Raw genomic sequence first — 26,468 nt, forward strand, 5'->3', positions numbered from 1 at the left:
TCCAAGTTGTTTTCTTAGTCTCTCTATCTCCCACCTTTACAACATCCTGAGGATGCAGCAGAAGACAGAGTGAACTTCTGTCTTGGGGATGGGATGGACTCTCAGAAGAACTGGGATCCTCTGCCCCAGGATATGTTAATGACTGCCTTAAGTCCAGAAATGCATGGGAGTTACATTTGCTCTTGCCTTCAAGTCCTGAGTAGAATTCTTGGATCCCAAATTCCTAACCTCAGCCTTGGAGAAGAAGTGGCATCTCTCAACCTAAGATGTCTATCTATCTATCTATCTATCTATCTATCTATCTATCTATCTATCTATCTATCTATCTATATCTACACCTATATCTAGATAGATAGATAGATAGATAGATAGATAGATAGATAGATAGATAGATATGGTGGGTCTGAATGATGTCTCTAGGGACCAACCTGCCAATGAGAATTTAAGTTGAGGGACTGAACCTATAGGACATCCTACCGTTACCCTCAGAAGTAGATACTATGCATATTATGGTCATCATGATTTAACAGTTGAAGAAACTGAGGCCCAGAGAAGGTAAAGCAGCTTGCCCAAGATTATTCAGCTAAAAACACAAAACCAGGATATGTACCCAGATCTTCCAATTCTAAATCTAGTTTCCTTTCTATTGTACCACTTTTCTTTTTAGAATTTCCTCCTTAACAAAACCCAATTTAAAGAAATCTATTAAATTGGCAAAGTATTCAGTACTTCTAAGAAAGGAGAAATAACATCTAAAGGTAGGAAGTTTAGTGTAGGTCACTTGTTCATAACTTGGTAAATCTGAAATTGTTTATGAAACTGCTTTATTTCTACCTTATAGTTATCACATGTGTCTGATTTTGCATTGATTTTTCTTCTTACCATTAGTCTTATCTTTTTTTAAACATTTAAATCCCTCTGCACAAAGCTAAGAGAAATAGTGATATTGCCAACTGTAGAGCAAAGGGCCAAACTGACCCTTCTCTTTGAAGACAGAAGATGGATAAAATTGTAAGGCCTGAAACAATTTGTCAATAGCATCCCACAGTTGCCACAATGAGCACAGGAAGAAGTACAGAATTAGTAATAGATGACCTTGAGCATGGAAAATCAAGCAAGTGGGAGGGGAGATATAGGATAGACATGGATTTTGGGTTTAATAAAGTTAAGGTTAATTGTGCAAAGAAAAATCAATGGGAAAAATAGGAATACTGTAAGGGATAGTTACACAATTTCATGAACTTTCCCTTCTCTGAGTTTCCATTTCCTTCCGTGTAAAATGAGGGGATTGAACCAGATAATCTCTAATGTCTTTTCCAGCTCTGACCTTTTTAATTCATTTTTAAAAAGGTTCCTGACAATGAGATATAAGTAAGATATAAGGGTAAGGGTGTAAAAGGGGAGAGTTATTGTTAACTTTAATTGAAAGGGATAGATTACTCATTAGCCTTTAAAGAGAGTTAAAGGTTCGTTTGATTAATAAGTAGCATTGCTTCAATGCCTCAAGGATCTATGATTTCATCCTAAACATCAGAACTCACAATCCCATTGCACCTTACGAGGTGGTCTTTCCAAGTTGTCATGGACAAAACAATTCATCACCTATTGGCCAGAGTTCTGGAGTTTAGCCTCTTGGTACTTACCCAGATTGTTCCTCAGAAGACAGGCAGACCTTCAGTCATTTAAAGTCTGCATTTAAAACCAATTTACCTGGCAACATGTGAAAAATTTTGTGCTTTACTTGGCATGGCCTTTGAGAACTCAGAATCATCACCACCATGCTATAATGAAACATTGTCAGAGGAATGATAAAAACTACACAAAGGAAATAGGGAATTAATATAAAGAGCTTAATTTGATCAATCAATCAATAAGCATTTATTAAGCACCTACTTTGTACCAGGCACAGCCCAGGAAATGCAAGAGGCAAAATACAAAATACCCAAGTTATATATAGGATAAATAGGAATCAATTAAAAGGGGGAAAGCATAGAAATTAAGAGAAATTAGGGAATGCTTCCTGTAAAAGGTGGGATTTTAGTTGGGACTTAAAGAAAGACAGGGAGGTCAGTAGTTTGAGTAAAGGAAAGAGAATGTTCAAGGCAAGGAGGATAGCCAGAGAAAATGGCTGGCACTGAGAGATGGAGATGGAGAGCCAGGAGATCAATATCCCTGGATTGAAGAGTATGCTCTGGGGAGTAAACTGTGTGTGTGTTCATCCTTTGTTGCTGAAGAAGACCGTGCCATCAGAGAAATAATGACATGACTTGCACTTGACTTTGTTTTCAGTGAGGGAGAACTATGCAGGTCACCAGCCTCACTTCTCCTGCAGATCCATCTGAATCCAGCGACCAGATATTCATCAGGATTACTGGAGATGACCCAGGATGAGGCAATTGGGGTTAAGTGACTTGCCCCAGGTCACATAGCTAGTGAGTGTCCACTAGGTGGTGCAGTGGATAGAGCACCAGGGCAGGGAGTCAACAGAACCTGAGGAGAGTAAAGTATAAGAAACTTGGAAAAGTAAGAAGGTGATAAGTTATGAAAGACTTTGAATGTCAAAAATACCTTCTTGTATTTGCTCCTGGAGGCAATAGGAAGTCATTGGAGTTTACTGAGTGTGTGTGTGTGTGTGTGTGTGTGTGTGTGTGTGTGTGTGTGTGTGTGTGTGTGTGTGTAGGAGGTGACATAATAAGACCTTAATTTTGAAAAATTATTTCAGTGGTTTAATGAAGACTAGATTACAGTGGGGAGAGACTTAAGGCAGGTTGATCCACCAGCAGGTTAATGTAGTAGTCAAAGTGTGAGATGATGAAGGCTTGAACTAGAGAGGTGATAGTGTCAGAGGAGAGAATGGAGCATATTCAAGAGATGTTGCAAAGATGAAATTGACAGGTTATGGCATCAGCTTGAATATGGGGTAAGAGATAGTGAGGAATCCAGGAGGACTTCTAGGTTGTGAACCTGAGGAACTGGGAGGATTCTCTTTATAGTAATAGGGAAAGTGGGAGTAATGAAAGGTGTAGGTGGAAAGATAATGATTTCTGTGCTGGACAGATTGAGTTCAAAATGTCTACCGGATATCCACTTTGAGATATCTGAAAGGCAATTGGAGACATGAGATTGGAGGTCAGGAGAGAGGTTAGGGCAAGAAAGTTAAACTTAGAATTGAGAATCAAAGTGAAGTAGTATAAAAGGAGAAGATAAAAAGGACTAGGACAAAACCCTGCATGACAGCTATGATTAGAGGGAGTGATGTGGAAGAGAATCAGCAAAGTAGACCGAGAAGGAGTGGTCAGATAGGTAGAAGGAGAAGCAGGACAGAGTGATGTTCCCCCCTCCAACAAAATAAAAAACCCAACCCTACAGAGAAGAGAGCATCAGTGTGGAAAGAGTGATCAATAGTAGCAAAAGCTGCAGAGAAGTCAAGGAGAATGAGGACTGGGAAAAATATGATGTTTTAAAAAGTACAAAATATAGAATAGAAAATTACATAATATTTAATGTTACTGTCTGATCTATTATAAAGAAAAAGAAAGAGTTTAAAGTCCTCTGCAGAAATGAAGAAAAGAAATGACAAAGATTGACAGTGATATGACCTTACATTTGTGTAGGACTTTGCCTCAATTTACACAGTATTTATATCTTGAGAAAGATCAACTTTGCAAGTCAACAGAGAAGAGTACACATGTATTCTAGAATCATAGAATATCAATACCAGGATTCTCACTTTGCCGATGATTAAACACTCCCAAGGAGGTGAAATGATTTGGCCAAGATTATACAGCTACGGTAATTAGGGGAAGAGTTGAGAAATCAGGTCTCATGCCTCCCAGTCCAGGGCTCTTTGTGCTATACTACAGTTCAATTATAACATTGAATATAGATGGACTAAACTCTCCCGTAAAAGAGGGATCATTGACTGGATTGATTAAAAAACAAAATCCAACAATCTGTTTTCCTCAAGAACAGCACATAAAACCAAGGGATATTAACAGGCTAAAAATGAATGGCTGGTTTAAGGTCTATCATGCCTTTATGAATATATAAAAAAAGCAGGGGTTACTAATGTGGTGTCCAATAAAGTAGATTTCATAGCAAAATAAATTAATTGAAACAATCATAGTTACCCTATAATGGTAGAAGGTACATTAAACATTGAAAACCCCCAACAAGAATGACTTTTTCCCCCTCAACGATATACAAACAAAACATCCTTAACGGGGGGGGAGTGGACCGAAGGGGGGGGGGGAATTCAAGAAGAAATAGAATTAAAAATTCAAGATTTCAACACTCTACTATCAAAATGTGACTTTAGAAATATATATATATATAGTAATATAGTATAATATAGTAATTATATATATATATATAAATTGAGGAATTATAGAACTGAGTAATATAATAAATATGGCAGAATTAATTGATCATGGTAGTAATTAATTGTTAGGACAAAACAATTATGGCCTGTTTACAAAAATAGATGTTTCCCTTCTCTGGGTCTCATTTCCTCATCTGGATGAAATGTGTGCACCAAAGTGACTTCTAGTTCAAAGTTGTCTAATCCTATGATATATATGAACTACAAAAAGGTGAATGTTATACATACCTCTATCTGTCTATCTGTCTGTCTCTTTGTCTACCTATAATCTGGACCTTGTTTTCCCATCTGTAAAATGATAGGATTGTAAAATGATAGGATAACAATTTTGGAAGGTAGGTGCTATTGTTATCTCTACTTACAGATGAGGAAACTGAGGCAGATAGAAATTGACTTGCTCAGGGTCACACAGATGATAAATGCCTAAGTCCATATGAACCCACATCTTTCTTATTTCAGGTCTAGGGTTCTATTCACTTCTCCCTTTAGCTGCTTCAAGCATAAAATCATTCTACAGTAAGATGCGAATTATTGTTGATCAACTATCACTTAAGTTTGGTTAAATCTAAAGAATTGTCTTTGGGCCCTCTTTACTTTTTTCTCCACACTATCTAACCTGGGCATTTCTGCTCTTGTGACTCTGAAATCCACACTACATATTCATCTCCAAAAACCCTTCCTAACTTTGGTGCGGCATTGCCAATTGCCTATTGTATATCTGTACTTTGATATCTCATGATCATTTCAAACTCAACATGTCCAAAATGCAACTTATCATTCCCTTCTCTCTGACTTCCAGTCACTCCTCTTTCAAATTTTCCTTTTTCTGTGGAGGATATCATCATCCTTTTAATCATCCCATTTCTTAACCTCAGAGTTCTTCTTGCCTCTTTTATATACTCCCATATCCTGTCAGTTCTCAAATCTTATCTTGTCAAATCCACCTTCTGGGCATCTCTAGCATCAGTTCTCTTTGTTCCACCCATGGGGCCACTATATGTTTTTAGACGCTCATCACCTCTAACCAAACTCATCATAATAGACTTCTTATTATTCACCGATTCTCATCTCTCTCTTCTCCAGTTAATCATTCACACATCCATCCAAATAATCTTTGTGAGGTACAGGTGGGGCCATGTCATTCTGCTGCTCAAATATTTTTTTTTTGCTGACTTCCTATTATTTTTAATATAAAATACAAAATTATCAGTCTGGTATTAGAAACTTTCCACAAATTGACTCCAATCTGCCTTAACTGACTAGTTTTATATTAGTGAAAGAGTGAAAAAAATAACTAGATCTGATATCAGAGAACCTATATGATGTTGGGCATTAATTTCACTTCCAGTTCTAAAGGTCCCTTCTAGCTCTACAACTCTGCCTGATAGGAATAGGCTTGACTCTGGAACTATTTGTTAAGGTTAGATTTTTGGATGAAATGAGGCACTCTTAATTCATTGAAGAGTTAATAAATGGGGGTGTAATTTAGTCCCCAGATAGCAAGGTTGTGCAACAAGGATATGGTGGCACTTAGCTTTTATATACACCACACCCCTTTTATCCCCATATGGAAATGTTCAGCAGGGTAGGCAGTAAAATTCTTCTGGTCTTTGGACATTCACAAAATAGTAGGAGCCCTGACTCCACGTGGATGGGACTTTTTTTTTTTTTGGTTTGTGTGTCTGAGCAGAAATTTGTAGGGAGGCAGAAGCCAATCTGATTCTGTGGACAGCTTTGTTTTAGGGAAAACTAATCCATTTAACAGAGGCAGCTAGATGATGGAGCTGATAGAGGCTTGAGCCTGAAGTCGGGAAGACCTGAATTGAAATCCAGCCTCAGACACTTACTAGCTGTGTGACCCTGCATATGTCACTTAATCCTGTTCGCCTTAATTTATTGGAGAAAGAAATGGCAAACAACCCCAGTATCTTTGCCAAGGAAACCGCATGGACAATATTGGCATACTATGGTTCACAGGGTCATGAAGAGTCAGACATGACTGATCAACAACAAATCTATTTTACAGGGCAAACAGAAATGGGGGGATTCTGGTCCTATGACACAGCCTTTGCTCCTACTCCCTTCATGTACACTATTTTCCAGTTGTTGAACTTGACTTTCCCCATCTCAATGCCTTCAAGAAATTATCCCCTTATGGTTGTAATTCACCCCTTATTCAACATTACTTCTTTGAATTCTTCAAGGATAATTTCAGATCCTGCCTCCTAAATGCTCTTTTGGATGCTCTCAGCTACTAGTGTTTTCTCCCTCCTCAAATTATCTCATATTAAGTGTCATTAATTATAATTAATATTCATCATTACCAATTAATTGTTAACATAATATATTGTTCTAATATAATAATTAATGGTAATGTTAATTATTATATATTAAGTAATGGGGAGCCAGCCAAAATGTAGAGTGATGTTCAACTCAGAGAAACAGGAACCACAAACTGTCCTTGTGGGCTGTGCTTTGACATAGGAAGTAACAAAATTATACCATCTATGTTCTATCTTATTTTTATTTGTTTAATTAAACATCTTCTAATTACGTTTTAGTTTAATGATCCAGTCCTTGCAAGTACACTCATGTTTGATGCCTCTGCTGTATAGAGCTTTGAATGCTACTCTCCATGAGGAAGAACCTGAGGAAGCTGGTTTGGGGAGACTTGGAGCATGCTTAGACATTCTGAAATTGATGCTGGTGCCTGACCCATGTGGTGGACAGAAGTTTCTTTGACTGGCTGTACTCATGCAACAGAACTGGAGACTCCTTCAAAAGGACTTATTTGGTCTTGGCAATCTTGAGGGAACTCTGCCCTTGACTGGGTTCATCTGTTGATGGCATTTGGTGAGAGTCAGTGCCATGAGGGAAAAGCCTTTAGTCTTCTCTCTTTGAGGTAGTCATGTAGTCCCATGAGTACAAGCTTTGTTCTTTGGATGTAGGTGAGGGGATAGGAGACAGCAGCCTTGTAAAGTATGAAGATTAGGAGAATGAAGTGACTAGGAGCTGTGTTCACATTAGGCTTTGCAGTCAGCCCAGAATCAATGCTCCAAGGAATGTCCTGACATGGAGGTTCCTATAGCAATCCTTCCTTTTTGGAAACAATTTGGTGTGAACAAGGCTAGGGAGTAGTTGTCGCTGTTACTCCATTGTTTCAGTCGTCCAAATCTTTATGATCTCATTTGGGGTTTTCTTGGCAAAGATACTGAACTGGTTTGCCATTTCCTTCTCCAGCTCATTTTACAGAGGCAAAAGTGGATTAGTGACTTTCTCAAATCATGGAGCTAGTAAGTGTCCGAGGCCCGATTTGGACTTAGGAAAATGAGTCTTCTTGAGTCCAGCGCCAAAGTTCCATCTACTGCACCACCTTGAGGTCATAGAGACCCTGCTAAGTCTGAGCTCACTCTCTCCAGGGACCATAAAGAGACAGAAGAAAGTGCAAACCTGAAGTGTTGGGGGATAACGTTGGTACTTTAGTTCTTGCTATATCTTCAAAGTAAACTTTCTCTTTATAAAAGCTAATTGATATTAATTAGCTCCGTGGAACTGGGGTGCTAGTTACTGGTGGCCAACAGTCGAGAAAATAGAATTTGTGGGGATTCAAACTGATATCAGTAGAGAAGAGACACCTCAACTCCTCAAGTTATACCCAGAATGTAGCAGGTGTAGCTAGGACCATAGAGTGGCTTGTAGAACGTGTATACTACATACTCACTTCAAAGTTATGTGTGCATGTACTGTATTCCTCCAGTAGAAAGCAAATTTCTTGAGGGCATGGGCTGTTTTGTTCTTTTCTATGTAACCCCTGCACCTATCACATTGCCGTGTACATTGAAAGCCCATGGAGTGTGGTAGCTAGAGTATTGTCTTTGAGTCAAGAAGACCGAGGTTCGAATCTTCCCTCAGATATGCAATAGTTATATGACCCTGGGTAAATTACTTGTTCTTTCGGAGCTTGTTTCTTCATCTGTAAAATGGGGATAATAATAATACTACTTACTTCGCGAGTTTATTGGAGGGATAAGATGAGATATTGCATGGAAAGCATTTTATATAAATATGAACTTTTAATTATATGCTTAATGAATCTTCTTGAATCTAATAATAGTTGTTCATATTTGTATATTACTCTAGAGTTTACAAATCACTTTCCTTGCAATTCTGGGAGTTAGTTCAAATTTAATTACCTCTATTTTATAAATGATAACATTGAGGCTTAATCAGAAAAAATATCTTGCATAGAGTCACATGGTTAGTGAGTAGAAGAGTCAAGATTTAAATACAGTTCTATGTTAAGTCTAAGATCAGCTTTTTTCTGCTATAGCATTCAGTCTCTCATTTAGCTAAGGGACCTAGAAAAGAATTCAAGAAACAAGACAACAGAAAATAGAGTGAGAAAAGTGATGAAATTAATAGTCAAAATAAGTAAAAAAAATAGAAGTGATAAAACCAGTTAATTTGAAAAAAGTTAGCAAGATTGACAAAGCAGCCCAATTGAAAAAGAGAGAATGAAATAAAATCAGAAAGAAGAGAAATACAAGAAGTAATACAAAATAAAATTTTATTTAGAGGACTATTATTCTGTGTTAATTAATTAGATCATTTATTAAACCCCTACGATGTACCAAGCCCTGTGCTAAGGATTGGATTTAGAGCTGGAATGAATATTAGAAATTATCTGATTTAATTTCCATTTAAGCCTAGAGTCACAATATAACATGCTTAAGAGCATGCAGCTTGTAGGACATCTAGGTTGAAGGACATACAGATTATAGACAGCAGAGGTGGGATATAAACCCAACTCTTTGGACTCAAAATCCTATGTTCTTTCTGCTAAACCAAGATGTTTGTTAATTAGGTAAAAATACGTAATTAGCTACAAAAAATACTAAATACTAAAAGGGACCCAAGACACTGAGGAGGAGTCATAGCAGAGTAACTGGGAAAAATTTTTGAATAAAGAACCCAAAGAAAGGCAGTAGACCCCACTGGATTCCCTACAGTGTATCATGGAGATAAAACTGGACTTGGAATGTTGGCTCTTACACTTACTAGATTCATGACATTCAGCAAGTCCTTTTGCCTTTCTGGGCCTCAGTTTCCTCATTTTACTATGAGGGAGGAGGACAAGATGATCTTTCAGATAAAACACCATCTTGGCATCTAAAATATAATTTAATTAGTGTTGCTATTTTTCCTGTTTATGTGATGAATTATGTTTGTGGTTTTCCTTGCTATGCAAATCTTGAATTCTGGGAATAATCGCTGCTTGGGCATCTTTCCAGTTAAAACAGTTGATTATTTTAGACATTTATTAATTTTTAGATAGCTCCTATGTTGCATAAATGATTTCCAAAATGTAGAAAAGTATAGTAGGTATCCCAAATTATTTTTATGAAGCAATCTTTTATTTGACCCTAAAACCTAGCAAAGATAATTCTAAGAAAGAAAGTTATAAGTCAGTTTCACTTATGGTACTTGACTCACAAATAAAATTCTAGCCTCCAAAATATATTACTACATTTAAAGAATCATTTACCCTGCTCAAACAAAGATTGATACCAGAATTCAAGATGTAGCAAAGCAAAGAAAACCATCAACATAGTTCACCACATTAAACAGGAAAAATAGTAAGACTAAGGAAGTTATCTTTCAGATGTCAAGATGGCATTTGATAAAATGCAACTTCTACTCTTGATTACAACTAAACATTTACAAAAGGCTTTTTTCTTCTGGAAGCAAAGAATATTTATTTGAAATCAAGTGTCGTCATATAATTTTGGATGTATATATACAAGATATTTAATGGAGAATTATAGATATTTCTTTAAAAAATTAGAATAGCACAAAGATGCCTGTCACTACCCTATATAATCTATTACCAGAAATACTGTCATTTATTATCAAGGAGTAAAAAAGAGGTATAAATATAGGAAAGGAAGAAATAAAAATAGCATCTTTTTGAAGATGACATGATTATAAAACTAAAAAATTCCAAAGAACTCAGCCACAAAACAAGTCAATGTTATAAATGAGCTCAGCAACATTGTAGGAGATAAGATAAAGTCACAACAATCAATTGCTCTTCTACATGCTAGTGACACTCAGCTGGCAAACATGAAGGAAAAGGAGATTCCATTTATGATAGTGGACCAAAATATTAAATACAGTACTTGAGTAGTCATAAGCCAGGACAGTAATAGATTTCCTGAGAGAAAATTACTATTCCTAATAGAAAGAATGAGGAAAGGCATGACTAAATGGGATGACAAATGGCAGAGGCTAAGGAAAAAAAGATGTGGTAAACAAAAAGGGAACACAAAACAATACTCCACATATGTATATGTGGCAATCAGGTGGCACAAGTAGATAGAGTGCTAGGCCTAGAGTTGGGAAGACTCATCTTCCTGAGTTCAAATCTGGACTCAGACACTAAATCTGTGACTCTAGGTAAGTCACTTAACCCCTGTTTACCTCAGTTTTCTCATCCATAAAATGATCTGGAGAAGGAATGGCAAACCACTCTAGTGTCTTTGCCAAAAAACAGCCAAATGCAGTCAAGAAAAGTTGAATAAGACTGAAAAACAACTAAAGAAAAGCAACACATATGTATGCAAACATCCATACACATGTAATGCAATATAGCAACATACATGTGTATATATAACGAATATATGTGCGTATATATGTCTATATATAGTATGTAATATATACAATGTAAAATGTGTATATGTATATACATGTATATATCTACATATGTGTATATATGCATGTTTATGCACACGTATCTATTATCTATCCATTGATCCGTCTATCATCCATTCCTCTATCTATCTATCTATCTATTATCTATCTATCTATCTATCTATCTATCTATCTATCTATCTATCTATCTATCTATCTATCTAATGTTCCCCTATGTCTAGAATGCTCTGCCTCTACCACTTCCAGCTGGTTCCCTTCAAGGCTCAGTGCTTAGTTACTACATACTTTAGCAGGTCATTCTCAATTCCCCTCATTGTTAAGACTGCCCCCTCTCATTGCATCTCTATGTATTTATTTTGTAATTATCCTGCATATACTAGTCTATGACGATGTCATACCCTCTAGTTGAATGCAAGCTCAGGGACAAGAACTATCTTTTGTTTTTGTACTCCCAGTGCCTAGTGAGGCAGGTGACTTTGTACAGCCTCCCTCAATCCAATTCACTTGCATGTTATGGCATCACCTCCACGATCGTCTTTGAGAACGAAGGACAAACAACAACAACTCAGTGCCTAGAAAAGTGCCTTCATCAAGATTTGTTGAATTGGAGCAGACATCCACATGTATCTGTTATGGATACTATTGGGACCAAGGAAGAGTCAAAGTATGTGTCTCCTATTGCACTAGCAGTAACCCAGCTCCACGAGCAGTGTTTTATCCCAATCCGCATATACAGCAGGAGCAGGGGTTAAGCTCATCAGCTTGTAAAATCCTGTCAACATCATGGCAGTGATGATGGGGGTTATCATCAGTGATGATGAGCATGTTAGAAGGTTACCCTTCTCTATTATTAGGTCATTGTGTTTCTACCTAATTAGGATTCTTGGTGTTCTAGACCATGGAGCTAAAGCCACTTTATTTCTTTTGAAAAATTCCTCTTTTGGAGAGGATTGAGAGGCCACTAAGATTAGAGAAAATGGCTAGTCCTCCATCTTACTGGTCACATGACCTGGAAGTAAATCTTTGTATGTATTTTGTATTTACTTATACATGTCCATGTGGCTCTCTTTGGTAGAATATTAGCTTTTTGACATCAGAGGATGTTTCATTTTTGGTTTTATATTCTCAGTTCCTTATGTAATTCCTGGCATACAGTAGGAGCTTAATAAATATCAGTCCGTTGATTTACTGACTACAATTCTCAGCACCATGGGCAATGTGATGATGATGAAGATGAGAATAATAGTGATAATTATAGCATTTACATAGCACTTTAAGGTTTTAAAGTGCTGTATAAATACCTCATTTAACCCTCACAACAAATCCTGGGAGGTAGGTGCTATCTTTATATTTCCATTTTATGTATGAGGAAAACAGACTAAGGTTGCACGGCTAACAAAGGTCAGAGTATGCATCAGAGGATACAGTCTTCCTGACACCAGGTTCATCATTCTATCTACTGCATCATTTAGCTTCCTCTAAGATCCTAAGTAACAGATGATTTGTTGACTTGCATTTCTGGATGAAGTTTCTACACAAGATGTTGTCTACACACATGATATAATAGATTTTGGCAATCTATCCATTTTTATATGTGTGCATATATGTTACATATGTATATAACATTTATAAACACATGACTCAGTAAGTATATATATCTCCATGGGATAGCTTCTAAAGTTTGGTAGGATGCTAAGGAAATTGATCTGTAAGAATAAGTAGACAAGAAATTAAAGGAGTAGTTTAGTGAATTCTCGGTTTCATCATGAGGTGTACTCCCTTCACCCAACTGGGAGTTGTCATATGCCATCCAGGTAAAATCTGTGTATTATTATATACACACTCTACATATATTTCAGAGACTTCTTTATTCTTTTGAGTCTTTCTAGTCACCACTAAGTCACATTTGTCCATGTTTTCCCATAAATCCTACATAAAGGTCTTTTCCCATATAAAGCACATTTTAGTTTTGTAAAGACTTTGCTTTCACTATGATAGTAGTGGAGAGATAAAAAAAGGGACAGAAGTCTAAGCGTCACAATGTTTTTAGACCATCTATAAACAATAATTTAAACAGGAGTACTCTCAAAAAATTAATTGAAAAATAATGACAATGAAGCCAAAGCAATTCTAATAGGGACACTTTTATCTCTAAATGTTACTAACAGAGAGAGAAAATAATTGAGAGAAAGAAGTGATTAATGAATTGTACAAGCAAAAAAAAAAATTAACAAACAAACCTAGAATGGTAACAACTCACTCCACCCCAAATAAACAAACAAAAAGAACATTTGAAAATCAAAGTAGAAATAAATAAAATTCAAAACAAAAATTGAAATGATAAATCTAATTAGTAGTGTTTTTGAAATAAAAAGGGTTTTGAAAAGCACAAATAAAATATACAAATCTAATATGATCCAGAAAAAAGTAATCATAATTAAACAAACCCTACTAGATTAAACAAAGTACCATTTTTCAAAACTGTATGGCTTATTGACTTCAAGGCAGAAAAATTGTCACTAGACTAGGAAAGAAAGTTTAGAATCGTATTCAAACATATAATAGTATATGTCATACCAATAATGATAACCAACATTTATGTAGTATTTTAAGATTTTCGAAGCACTTTATGTGTAATCCTCCAGCAATTTTTCCTCTGATTTTTATTATCTCTCTTTTATAGATGAGGAAATTGAGACTGGGGAAGTTAAATGATGTCGTGAGGATTATACATCTAAGTGTGAGTGAAGTGGGATTTAAACCCAGGTTCTATTGACTCCATGTCAAGTCCTCTGTCTACTATGCTACTGGGCTTAACCAATATTTGGAGGTGGGGTAAGCTTGGATATCATGGAATAAAGAAGAATTCTCTTGGTAACAAATCCTAATGACAACTTGGATAGATCGTTAGATGTTATCCTATTCATATAGGTATTCTCTCTGTCATAGCACATTTCAACTCCTTTTCTTTTTGTCCTGAGTGATAGAATCTTGCTTTTATCTTTCCATAAGGGTTCCATGGAGGGTCTAGCCCAGGAGTTCTTAAACTTTTTTTCATTTGAGACCCCTTCAACACTTCTTAAACTGTGGGTCATGACCTAATATGGGTAGACTCTCTGCTAGAGATAGGTCTTTTAGTTCTTTAACACCTTGAGAATACCAACATACCAGTCAGGTTGTCCATCTGTTGTCTCATTTTCTTTCCCTATGTAACTGGACCACCACCTCCCTTTTGGACCATATATGTCCTTAATAATATCTTTTATGCTACTTTTCATACACAAATTGATTTATCTCTATTGCCTTTTGGGTGACCTGTAATTTTGGTTTTGGAGGGCAGAACCAGGAGCAATGGGTGAAAGTCCTAAAGAGGAATATTTAGGATTTATGTCAGGAAGAAAACCTAAAATTTAGAGATCTGAAGACCTAGAATTCACCACCTTTGGGGACAACAATTTCCTCCTCACTGAACTTCAAGTCTTCAAGTTGTTGTTGTTGTCCTTCTCAAAGAGGACCATGACATCAGGAAGGTGATGCCATGACTTGCAAGTGCACTGAATTTAAGTGAGGCAGGGCTGTTCACAGTCACCAGCCTCACTTTCTCATATGGCACCATCTGGGTCCAGATGCCATCAATATGTTCAAGTAGAGCCGAAATACCCACCTCTCAGGTAAAATATAATGGGAATTCCCTTGGAATATGAATTAGATTACAACTCTAAAAATCCTCTGCTACTGTGATTATTCTGGAATCATGATGTCACATGATTTACAGCTATATAGCATTAGGGAGAAAATATTGATTTTTTTTTTTCAGTCTTTTCTCCTTTACTTAGGTTGCAGATGAAAAGATAGCTTTCTTCTTGCCAAGGTCAACCTCTCTACTGAGAATATTGATTCTTAAAGAGATGGACTTTTTTGGAAGCAAAAGTTTTTTCCTCTAAATTTTCAAGCTTGAGGATTTGACAGGAAATTGATGGCAGTGGGCTATCCAGATGGAGAAATCTAGCAGGCATTTGGAAATGTTGAACTTGTCAGTGTTGGAAATGTCAATGGAATGTTGGAATGTCAATGGAATGTTGGAATGTAAATGGAATGTTGGAAATGTCAAGCTCATGTGAGAGTTTTAGGGCTGGGTATATAAATTTAGAAGCAAACTTCATGAAAATGACAACAAAAACCGTGGGGAGGATGAAATCGCCTAAGAAGAGAAGGTAGAAAGAGATTTGAAGGGAAAAGCTAGAACCATGGGTGACACTTATTTAGTAGATAAGAGGAAAGAAGATGAACCAGTGTATGAGACCGAGGAGTAGTCTTAGAGACTGAAGGAGAACAAAGAAAGAACAGAATCATAGAAACTGAGGGAAGACAAAGCATCATGAAGGGGAAGGGTGTTCAAAAGTGTCAAATGTATTAGAAAGGTAGAGGAGGATAAGGATTGAGAAAAGGTAGTTGAATTTAGCAATTTAATCGGTCATTGATGACCTTGGAGAGAACTGTTTCAATGGGAGAAAGCTCTAGGGAGAGAGCTGTTAGAATGGTAGGGATGACAGCTTGCTTCTAGGGGGTTAAGGAATGAGTGTATTGTCCAAACAGCTTTAGTGCCATGCTTGAGTCAGGAGAGGGCAGTATGGACCTGATTCATGACCATATTCTGCCAGGCCTAGAGGCCTGTGTGGGCTACCCGAGTCTTCTTACCTCACCTCCGAGGTCTTCGGTTGGCCAAAACCAGATGCTCATATGAGAGAAAGGACGTTCCAGAGTCGAACAAGGGTTGAGCTTTATTTCAGGGTCTCGGTTACAAGTGCAGGGGGGTCTTCCTTAGGAGGAAGAGGGGGAGATTTCCTAAGGACGCTAAGATCTTAAGGGATTGGAAGTAGAAGTACAAGCGGGGAGAGAGGGGGAGGGGAGAGAGAAGAGAAGAGAAGCGGAGCCTACTGTCCTCTTGGCTCCTCACGTGCTAAGAGAGCTTTCAGGCTTCCTCAATCCTACTTAACCTTCAGCCGCATAGTTTGCATCTGAATACCGTGCTGTTAGATAACAATTGTGTGCCCAGATCCGGGACGACCTCGAGGGCAGGGAGACTCCACCCATCATGTATCTCCCGGGGAGAGGTGGAAATACCCGAGCTAGCCGAGCTAGCTCAGTCTGACCTTCTCGAATCCCCGCTGTTCATGGAGGGCCTCGTAAGACTCTAAGATTTAGAAGTCCCACTTTTACCCGCCCGAGACCGTCCACACGGATTTGAACTTCCAATCCCAACATCTCCCCTTCTTTGTTATGCGTGGAGCGCACCTGGCTCTAGAGCAAACAGTGGCTGGAGGCTGAGTGGATTAGGAAGGCCTTTAGCATATGAGTACCCTACAACAAGACTTCAGTCACACAGAAATCTGCAGCTAGCACAACTGACAAAGGGAGGCATCAAATAAAACAAAGATGAAACTAAATGGCTGAGTTACAACAGGGGAAGTGCAATCAACTAATCCCAAAGCATATACAGGTGAAAAGTTGGTCACCCCTTCCCCCCCCAATGTCCTGGGTTTGTGATATCAAAGTCCTCCTTCAGCCAGTGGAAAGAGATGCCTAGATGGGAAGCTGTCAGTAGCAGTGTCTGCGGTTGTGATGAGTGCTGCCTCCTCTCTGGGCAGCAAGGTTAAAGCTGTCAGCAGCAGGCTCAGGTGGTGCATGATCCTTCTCCGGGGTCTCCGGGCTCTCCGCCTCCTGCGTCTCCACCATCTCCGACATTGGTTCCCACCTACGGATCCTTCTAATGGGAATCCACGCATTCCCTTTTCCTGTGGAGACACAAACATACCCTCGACCCCCTATTAGTATCTTAAAATGTCTCATAGCTGGAGTAGTATGTGCGCTTTTTGAGACAGCTGTATCAAGCTCTGATTGTATTAGGCCTCTTGATCTTAGCTCTGATTGTATTAGGCGACCTTTTCCCCTTCTTTGTTTAGCGAGGATCGCCTTTAAGGTAAAATTGATAAGAATGCATAGCGGCTGTTTATTTTGGTATAGCTGCTGCCAGGTGCTCACAAATGCTTGATTAACATCTGTAAGGAACCTGAACTTTATGGATTTTTTCTTTATAACAAACACAGGAGCATTCCAGGGTGCTGATTGCTCCTTAACCAGTATTTGTAATGCCTGGAGTTTTTCTGGAGTCAGGGGCCATTGCTCCACCCAAATCGCGGTGTCTGACTTCCAATTCAAGGGTGGGGACTCCAGTACAACAGCAATGGCCCTTACTAAAAATTTGATAACCTCATCCCGAGGCGGCTCATAATGTCTCTGCCCCAGATGTTAAAACTAAGTCCTGGAATCACCAACGGCCATATGGTCCCTTGGCGATCCTCTGCCTCTCACTTTACTGGGTGCATTGTCTCTAAGGTATTTTGGCACCCTCCTATTCCCCACACTGGTCTTTGGCTTTCTTTAAGCTTCCAGTGCCGGGGTACTGAGCGACCGCTAAGGCAGGTCCTATCCACTAGATGGAGCTCCGAGTCTATTTTTTCTTTACGCTCCTTAACTTTCCACTTAACTTTCTGCTTGCCTGGACTCTCCGTCCCTCCCGTGTTCTCCCCTCCCCTCTCTCCGCTTCCACTCTCATTCCAATCCTTCCCTGGCCTCTCCGGCCCTTCCAGCAGGCTCTTAATTACACCGAATATCAGGAAATCTAAATCCTCCAGCTCCCCAGGGTATTGTTGCTCATAAGCAGTCATTTGCTCTCTGACCGCTCCCCATTTTTCTCTTGATATTCCTGCCTGCTTGAGCCAAGGAGAAACTTTCCAAATCCTTTTACAAAATTCTCAGAGGTCATCTAACTCTATTGTGACCCCCGCCTTCCTGCATTCCCTGTGAAGTTTCTCAGCCCAGACCTCCTGTTCCTCTGGTTTTATTACTGGCAATAGATTCCCCATCTCTGCCCTTTTCCCATGGGTGTGGGAAGCTTCTCTCACTCTTTCTCTCCTTCCGAATCTAGGATTCGGGACTCGCTTCTTTCACAGCCCCTTCCGGGTGTTCCCCAAAAACACCCAGGATATCTGCGCTCCTGTCCCTGTTTGGAGACGCCAACTGCCAGGCCTAGAGGCCTGTGTGGGCTACCCGAGTCTTCTTACCTCACCTCCGAGGTCTTTGGTTGGCCAAAACCAGATGCTCATATGAGAGAAAGGACGTTCCAGAGTCAAACAAAGGTTGAGCTTTATTTCAGGGTCTCGGTTACAAGTGCAGGGGGGTCTTCCTTAGGAGGAAGAGGGGGAGATTTCCTAAGGACGCTAAGATCTTAAGGGATTGGAAGTAGAAGTACAAGCGGGGAGAGAGGGGGAGGGGAGAGAGAAGAGAAGAGAAGCGGAGCCTACTGTCCTCTTGGCTCCTCACGTGCTAAGAGAACTTTCAGGCTTCCTCAATCCTACTTAACCTTCAGCCGCATAGTTTGCATCTGAATACCGTGCTGTTAGATAACAATTGTGTGCCCAGATCCGGGACGACCTCGAGGGCAGGGAGACTCCACCCATCATGTATCTCCCGGGGAGAGGTGGAAATACCCGAGCTAGCCGAGCTAGCTCAGTCTGACCTTCTCGAATCCCCGCTGTTCATGGAGGGCCTCGTAAGACTCTAAGATTTAGAAGTCCCACTTTTACCCGCCCGAGACCGTCCACACGGATTTGAACTTCCAATCCCAACAATATTCCATTCATGACTCCAAAGTAGAAGGCAGGTAACACATTCTGCTGCTTATCAAAGACCAAACCTTAGGAGAGGCAAGCTTCATTGGACAGTTACTACACTGACTCTCCTAATGCTGCTCCTCCTGACCCACAGAGAGCTCCCTAGTCTGAAGTCTCTATTCCAACCTTCAGATTTCTTGTTTTTTCACCTAGATCACCTGAGAGCACCTGGCTCCTATCTTGGTCTTACTTCTGGTTTACATATACTTGGAACCTGATCTGGACCATTTCACTCTTTTCACAAGGATTGGGGCTTGTCTCAACCCTGGTGATTGCTCTATTCACAGCACATTTAGTCCTTCCATGGTTGGGAAGGTTTTATAGTGTGTGTGTGGGGGGGGAGGGGAGGCAGGGGTATAACATGACTATAACCCAGGTCTATTAATGTGAAGTGCAGGCTTCTCTTCTCCCCTCCCCTCTCTTCCCCACTTCTCCCCTTCCCTCCCCTCTTCTCCTCTCCTCTCCTCTCCTTTCATCTCCAGTTCCCAACTCCTCTCAACTTCTCTCTCTATTCTTCCCTAGTATATCTCTATCTGACTCAGTCTCTGTTTCTATATCTCTACATGTGTGCCTGTGTCTTTCTCTGATTCTCTGTCTCTCTGTCTCTGTCTCTCCCTTTCTCTCTCTCTCGCTCCCACCCTCTCTCTCTCCCTCCTTCCCTCCCTCCCTCCTTCCCTTTGTTTCTGTTATTCTCTAACTCTGTGTGTCTGTCTCTCCCATCATAGGGAGACGCTATTTCTATATGACCCTGGGTCCATGTCTATATCTTTATTTTTGTGTCAACATCTATTTGTATCTCTGTCTCTTGTCTCTCTCTTTGTCTGGTCATCTTTGTTTCTAGGTCTCCGTTTCTTTCTTTCTTTTTCAATCTCTGTTTTTCTCTGTGTGTTTCTGTCTCTCCCAGTCTATCTCTGTCTCTCTATGCTTCTATTTATTTGTCTCTGCTCCTGTTTTCTCTCTATCTCTGTCTATTTCTCTGTCTCTGTCTTTCTCTTGGCAAGTTGTAGCTCACCACTAAAGTTTTATGTTGCAGAACAGAGGCCCAGATGTGTTGGTAAAGGGCTCCCACACTGGGAGCTCCCTATAACTAGGAAATTACAATCTCAATTTAAAAAACAACAGCAACAACTCTTTAATTCATTTTTTTTAAACTGGAAGAAAATAAGACATATTCATGGGAACACAGACTTAGAGTTAGAAGGAAGTTATTTTTATAGATGAGGAAACTGAGCCTCAGAGAAGTAAATGACTTGCCCAGGTCACATTAGTAAAAGTGGAAAAGCTAGGATTTGAACAGATTTCAAATCCATGATTCTTTTTTTTAAATATATAATTTATTTATTTTCAGTTTACAACATTCATTTCCATAAGATTTTGAATTTCAGATTTTCTCCCCATTTCTTCCCATTCCCCACCCCAGGACAGCATGTACCCCATCCACCCCTTATCCCAATCTGTCCTCCTTTTCCATCAACACCCTCCCCCCCCCCCACCTTCACCTATCCCTTCCCCTCTGTTTTCCTGTAGGGCAAGATAGATTTCTATACCTCATTGCCTGTACATGTTATTTCCCAGTTACATACCAAAAAAAATTTAGCACTCATTTTTAAAGCTTTGAGTTCCACATTCTCTCCTTTCCTCCCCCCATATCCACCCTCATTGAGAAAGCAAACGATTTGATGTAGGTCATACATATGTAACCATGCAAAACACTTCCGTAACAGTCATGTTGCAAAAGAATAACCACATTTCCCTATATCCTGTCCTGCCCTCCATTTATTCCATTCTCTCCCTTGACCTGTACCCAACAATAGTGTTTGTTTATGATTACCCCTTCCCCCAATCTACCATCCCTTCTATTATCCTCCATTTCCTATTCCCTTCCCCCCTGCCTTCTTGGTGCATGGTAAGATAGATTTCCATACACATTTGAGTGTGTGTTATTCCTTCCTTAAACCAAATCTCAGAAGACTAAGGCTCACTTATTCCCTTTAACCTCCTTCCCCTCCCCTCCATTGTAAAAGCTCTTTCTTACCTCTTTTATGTGAGATGATTTGCTACATTTTACTTCTCCCTTTCTCTCTTTCCCAGTACATTCCTCTCAACAGTTAATTTTATTTTTTAGGTATTCTCCCTTCATATTCAGTTCACCCTATACCCTCTGTCTGTCTGTCTATCTATCTATCTATCTATCTATCTATCTATCTATCTATCTATCTATCTATCTATCTATCTACATGCACATACATGCACATACATATGCATATGTATACATACACATATATAATATACAATATGTGCACACACACACATTCCCTCTAAGTACCCTAATACTGAGAAAAGTCTCATGAGTTACAAATATCATTTTTCCATGTAGGAATGTAAACAGTTCAACTTTAATGAGGTCCTTATGGCTTCTCTTTCCTGTTTACTTTTTTATGTTTCTCTTGTTTCTTGTATTTGAAGGTCAAATTTTCTATTCAGGTCTGGTCTTTTCAACAAAAATGTTTGCAAGTCCTCTAATTCATTGAAATTCCATTTTCCCCTGCAGTATTGTACTTAATTTTGCTGCTTAGCTGATTCATAATTTACCTCCTTTTTAATTTTAGTCCTACCTCCTTTGACTGCTGTAACATCATATTCCAAGACTTTCAATCCCTCTGTGTAGAAGCTGCTAAATCCAGTGTTATCCTGATTGTATTTCCATAATACTTGAATTGTTTCTTTCTGGTTGTTTGCAATATTTTCTCCTTGAACTGGGAATTCTGAAATTTGGCTATGATATTCCTAGGAGTTTTCCTTTTGGGGTATCTTTCAGGAGGTAATCAGTGGGTTCTTTCTATTTCTATTGTACTCTCTGGTTCTAGAATATCATTGTAGTTTTCCTTGATAATTCCTGGAAGATGATGCCTAGACTTTCTTTTTTTGATCGTGGTTTTCGGGTAGACCAATAATTTTGAAATTATCTCTCCTGGATCTATATTCCAGGCCAGTTGTTTTTCCAATGGGATATTCACATTGTCTTCTTTTTTCCCCATTATTTTGGTTTTGTTTTATAATCTATTGATTTCTCATAAAGTCATTAGCTTCCATTTGCTACATTCTAATTTTTAAAGTATTGTTTTTTTCAGTGAACTTTTGGACCTCCTTTTCCATTTGGCTAATCCTGTTTTTTAAGGCATTTTTCTCCTTATTGGCTTTTTGGGTCTACTTTGCCATTTGGGTTAGTCTATTTTTAAAGGTACTATTTTCTGCAGCATTTTGAGGGGTCTCCTTTAGCAAGCTCTTGACTTGTTTTTCTTGATTTTCTTGCATTGCTCTCCTTTCTTTTCCCAATTTTCCCTCTACTTCTCTTACTTGATTTTGAAATCCTTTTTGAGCTCTTCCATGGCCTGAGACCATTTCATATTTTTTTTTTGGAGACTTTGGATGTAGGAGCCTGGACCTTGCTCTCTTTCTCTGGTTGTATGCTTTGATATTCCTCAAACAAAAGAATGGAAGAAAATATCTTTTCACCAAGAAAGTAGCATTTTACAGTCTTTTTTTCCCCCCTTTTTGGACATTTTCAGCCAATTACTTGACTTTTGAACTCTTTATTAAGTGGAGAGTATACTACTCCAGGTTTCAGAGGTTTTGTACAGCTGTTCTCTGAGATATTTCTAGGGACCTGTATGTTCTCAGTTCCTCTAAAGTGGTATGATCAAGTGAGAGTTGTTAACTCCTCTCCTGTCCTGCTTGCTGATCTGTGAGCAACCACAAGCACTCTTCTGCCCTGGATCCTCAAGTAAGGTTCTCTCTCTATGGCCAGTTCAACCACACCTGTGCTCCTCCTCACCCCAGGGCCACCACTCAGGACTGACATCCAGATCAAGCTAGATTCTACCCACCATCTGTAGACTGAAAGCTCCAGAAATGGCTGCTATTGTAGCAGTGGCTGATACTACCCTGGGACCAGATCACACTCTCTTCTCACCCAGGTGAGAGAGCTCTCTCACTGGTCTTTGAAGCCATCTTTGGTGTTTGTGTGTTGAAAAGTCTGGAAACGCTGCAACTGCCAATGATTCAGCATCCTGAGACCTCCTCCAGTCCCATCTGTCCCAGTGTAGCATGGGCTGCTTCACTCTGAACCTGGTGCAATAGACCCTTCCTGTCAGCCTTCCTGATTGTCTTGGGCTGGAAATCATTTTCACTCTGACATTGTGTGGCTTCTGCTGTTTTAGAATTTGTTTAGAGTTTTTTTTAAAGGTATTTTGAGGGGTTTGAGGGGAGAGATCAAGCAAGTCCCTGCTTCTATTCCATCATCTTGACTCTGCCCCTCAGGATTCTTCCATTTTACCACAATGCATCATCTCATATTTAGAGGATGTATGTAAAATTGTAGGTTTCTGACTGCTAAAGAAAGCTAGAGGTAATTGAAATGCCTGAATATATAAATATCTAAAACAACAAATTTCTACACAATCAAATATGATAAATATCTAAATAAAAAGTAATTAGGTGATGAAAGCTTCAAGTGGCAAACATAACTGATAAAGGCTTACAGGCTCAAGCATGTAAGCCTTGATACAGGAGTCAGTCAATGAACAGAGAGTTTGCACCCCAGGGAAACATAAAAAGTAAATTATCACATGGAAAAATGCACAGACTCACTAGCAATTTAAAAAATCAAATTAAAATGACTTTAAGGTGCCATTATATACCTGTTATCAAAGAAACAAAAATAAACAAAATTGTCAAAGACTGACCTCCATCAGAGCTGTAGGAAAACAACTACCCTTATATGTTACTGCTGGTACTCTAAATTGGTCCAGCCTTCCCACAGAGCAATCTGGCAGAGTGGAACAAGAGTTAGAAAAAAGCTATGCATACCCTTTGACCTGGTAAAAGTTCACTTTGGGAACTATGCTAAACAAGGAAATAAGTCAAGGGGGAGGATGAGTGGGAAAGATTTCGTAAATGGATATTCAAAGCAGTGCTATTTATATTGGCAAAAAAAACCCCAAAAAACCAACCCAAGTACCCAACAAAGAAAGAATGATTAAGAAAACTGGTCGGCATATTAATTTATTGTGATAAAAGTTTCTCTAGGGTCTATCATTTTCAAGGTAAGAAGGGGTAATACAAAGATGAATTAAATATAATACCTCCCTTCAAGAAGTTTACATTTGAGTAGGGGAAATAAAAGTTATATGCAATATGTACTATATAAATTGTGTAACGAGTGACTGGCTATGGAACCAAGTCCTCATGAACATGACACTGATATAATTCCCCTTATGGAAGAGGCTAGAGATCCTGTCTCTGGGAAAGTCATGATAATAAATAATGGAATTGTCTTGGAAATAATTAGAATGTGTTTAGACATTATACAACTGATTCCAGTCTTCTAACAATGTGATGAACAGGAAGGAGCCTCTTTGGCCAGCTGCAACCACTTAGCTAGACTAGGGACATTCAGAAGACTCTAGTTAGTCTCATCTCTTTTTGGTGTGACTTCTTCTTTTTGGTGGATTCTTTTCCTGATGAAGGCATTGTGGTGATAGAACAAGGACTATGTAATAAGTGGGAGATCCTGGACCCTCCCCAACTGAGCTCAACATTTGGACTATGAATTTGCCTCAATATTTGTTCACTCGTTTTAGGTGAAGATTAATCTTTAGGCTACACACTAATGAGTTTCAAAAGGTTGGGAGAATGTTTTCCACCCTGAGGTCCAGGAGTTCAGAAGTTGAGTCTGTGATGTATTTTGCAGCCAGCCCAGTCAACATTGATTCCCTAAGACAAAAGGAAAGATCTTCAGAATGCCCCTGGTCCAGAGGACTCATCTGACATTTATGTAGTGATCCTACATTTAAATGTGAACTTGGTGGGGCAATAGAAATTGTGCTGTCAGAGCCCCCTTTTCCCAGACAGTGAGGTGGTATAAAGGTGAATGCTCCCCTGAGGTGATGATGAAAAACATTGTACTTCTGTTCTTTCTAGATCATCAAAATAGACATTTTCCTATAGAACATAATTGATTTTAATTGGTTGAATGGAATTGGTGTGCTAATAGTAGGGGGAACACACCTGAAATGGATGCTAAAATCTATGGTGTTAGAGAAGGGACATCTTAACCTTTCAGGGATATCCAAGGCCTGGCTCTGGGATGAGCTCAGACTAATCTGCATGGTTTTAAGGCACTTCACAAGGCTTTTCTAATTTAGCCTTTGCAGTGTCCCTCTAAGGTAGAAAAATGATCATTTTATTTTTGCAGATTAGAAAATTAAATTTTGCATGGATTAAGTTACTTGTTCAAGGTTAAATAGAACTACCTGAATTAAAACAACCTTTTATTTTATTGTTCTTAAATTTAACTAATACATTTGCCCCTCTACAATGTTATGATATAGAAATTCTATCCCCAATTACTTTTCCTTTATAGCAATGAAAGACACTTGAATAAAACCAATTGATAAGTCAATGGCATATGACAGATTATCCAGTATTCTGATCCTGTTGTCCCCCACCTCTCCATCATGAGAAGGGAAATCTATTCCATCATCAATTTTCTTGGACCAAGATTAGTCATTGCAATTATTTTGAATTTAGCTGCCTCTTACAGTTGTTTTTCTTTGTATTACTGTAGTTTATATTATTCTCCTGGTTCTGCTTATAATGTTCTGCATTATTTCATAAAAAATTTCCCCTTGTTTCATTGGATTTTTAATATTCATTTATTATTTCTTAATTTAATTTTTTAATCTTATTTTTTTAATATCTCCCTCATTTACAAATATATTCTCCCCCTGCCCACCATTGTACTGAAGAGACCTGTGATTTCATTGATGTAACTCTGATCCCATGAATATGCTCTTCAACTTTCTTTTAGTTTATAAAATCTACACTTCCCCACATAAACACAAATATATACACACATATACACACATACATGTGTGTGTATATATGTATACATACACATGTATACATGTGTGTATATGTATATATGTGTGTATACATATATAATGATTTCCTTATTGTAGATAATTCCCTCCCCACCCCCAATGTGTGTATGTGTGTGTATGTGTGTATGGGTATGTGTGTGTGCTCATGCGTGTTGGTTGTGGAAGTTCCATGTAATAAGGACACACACACATATATCTACACATTAATATATCTGTTTATGTTTATGTATATAACTTTCTCTTCCATTTATAGTTTTAGAGAGTCACCTGGACACACTAGGAATTTAAGTGACCTACCTAGGGCCGCATGACTTGTACATGTCAGAGATGGGATCTGAACTTAGATTTTCCTGGCTCAAAGGTCAGATCTCTATCCACTACTATATGCTGTTTCTCATCTCTTTTAATAAAAAATTAAAAAAGACAAAAATAAAGTTGGGTAGAAGAGTTTCCCTTTTGCTTTTCCTTCTTAGTTTATACCAGAGCTTTTTTTTCTAACTGTCCTGCTCTTTGAGGAAAAAACCTTTCTGCCCCACCATCCAGGAAAATATGGAGGGTGTCTTTTGCAAAGATTATTTCTAAAAAGCATTAAAACTATTATTTTTAGCTCTGCCCTTCCCCCAGTTGTTGTTACTGTCTTTTATACAGTATAATCATGCAATAGTGTTGGTAGGTCACAGGGTCCAAACTATTCTAGGG

General features: G+C 38.7%; 1 long non-coding RNA gene across 1 annotated transcript in view; it reads left to right on the plus strand.

The window, feature by feature from the left end:
- Nucleotides 1-26,468, plus strand: part of LOC140523634 (uncharacterized) — a 129,458-nt gene that overhangs the window by 75,183 nt on the left and 27,807 nt on the right. Inside the window, exon 2 of the long non-coding RNA XR_011973431.1 lies at nucleotides 13,776-13,832. This is a non-coding gene — a long non-coding RNA (uncharacterized lncRNA). The remainder of the gene's footprint in view (nucleotides 1-13,775; nucleotides 13,833-26,468) is intronic.

Source organism: Notamacropus eugenii, chromosome 2 (genome assembly GCF_028372415.1).
Source record: "Notamacropus eugenii isolate mMacEug1 chromosome 2, mMacEug1.pri_v2, whole genome shotgun sequence".
In the NCBI taxonomy this organism is placed as follows: domain Eukaryota; kingdom Metazoa; phylum Chordata; class Mammalia; order Diprotodontia; family Macropodidae; genus Notamacropus; species Notamacropus eugenii.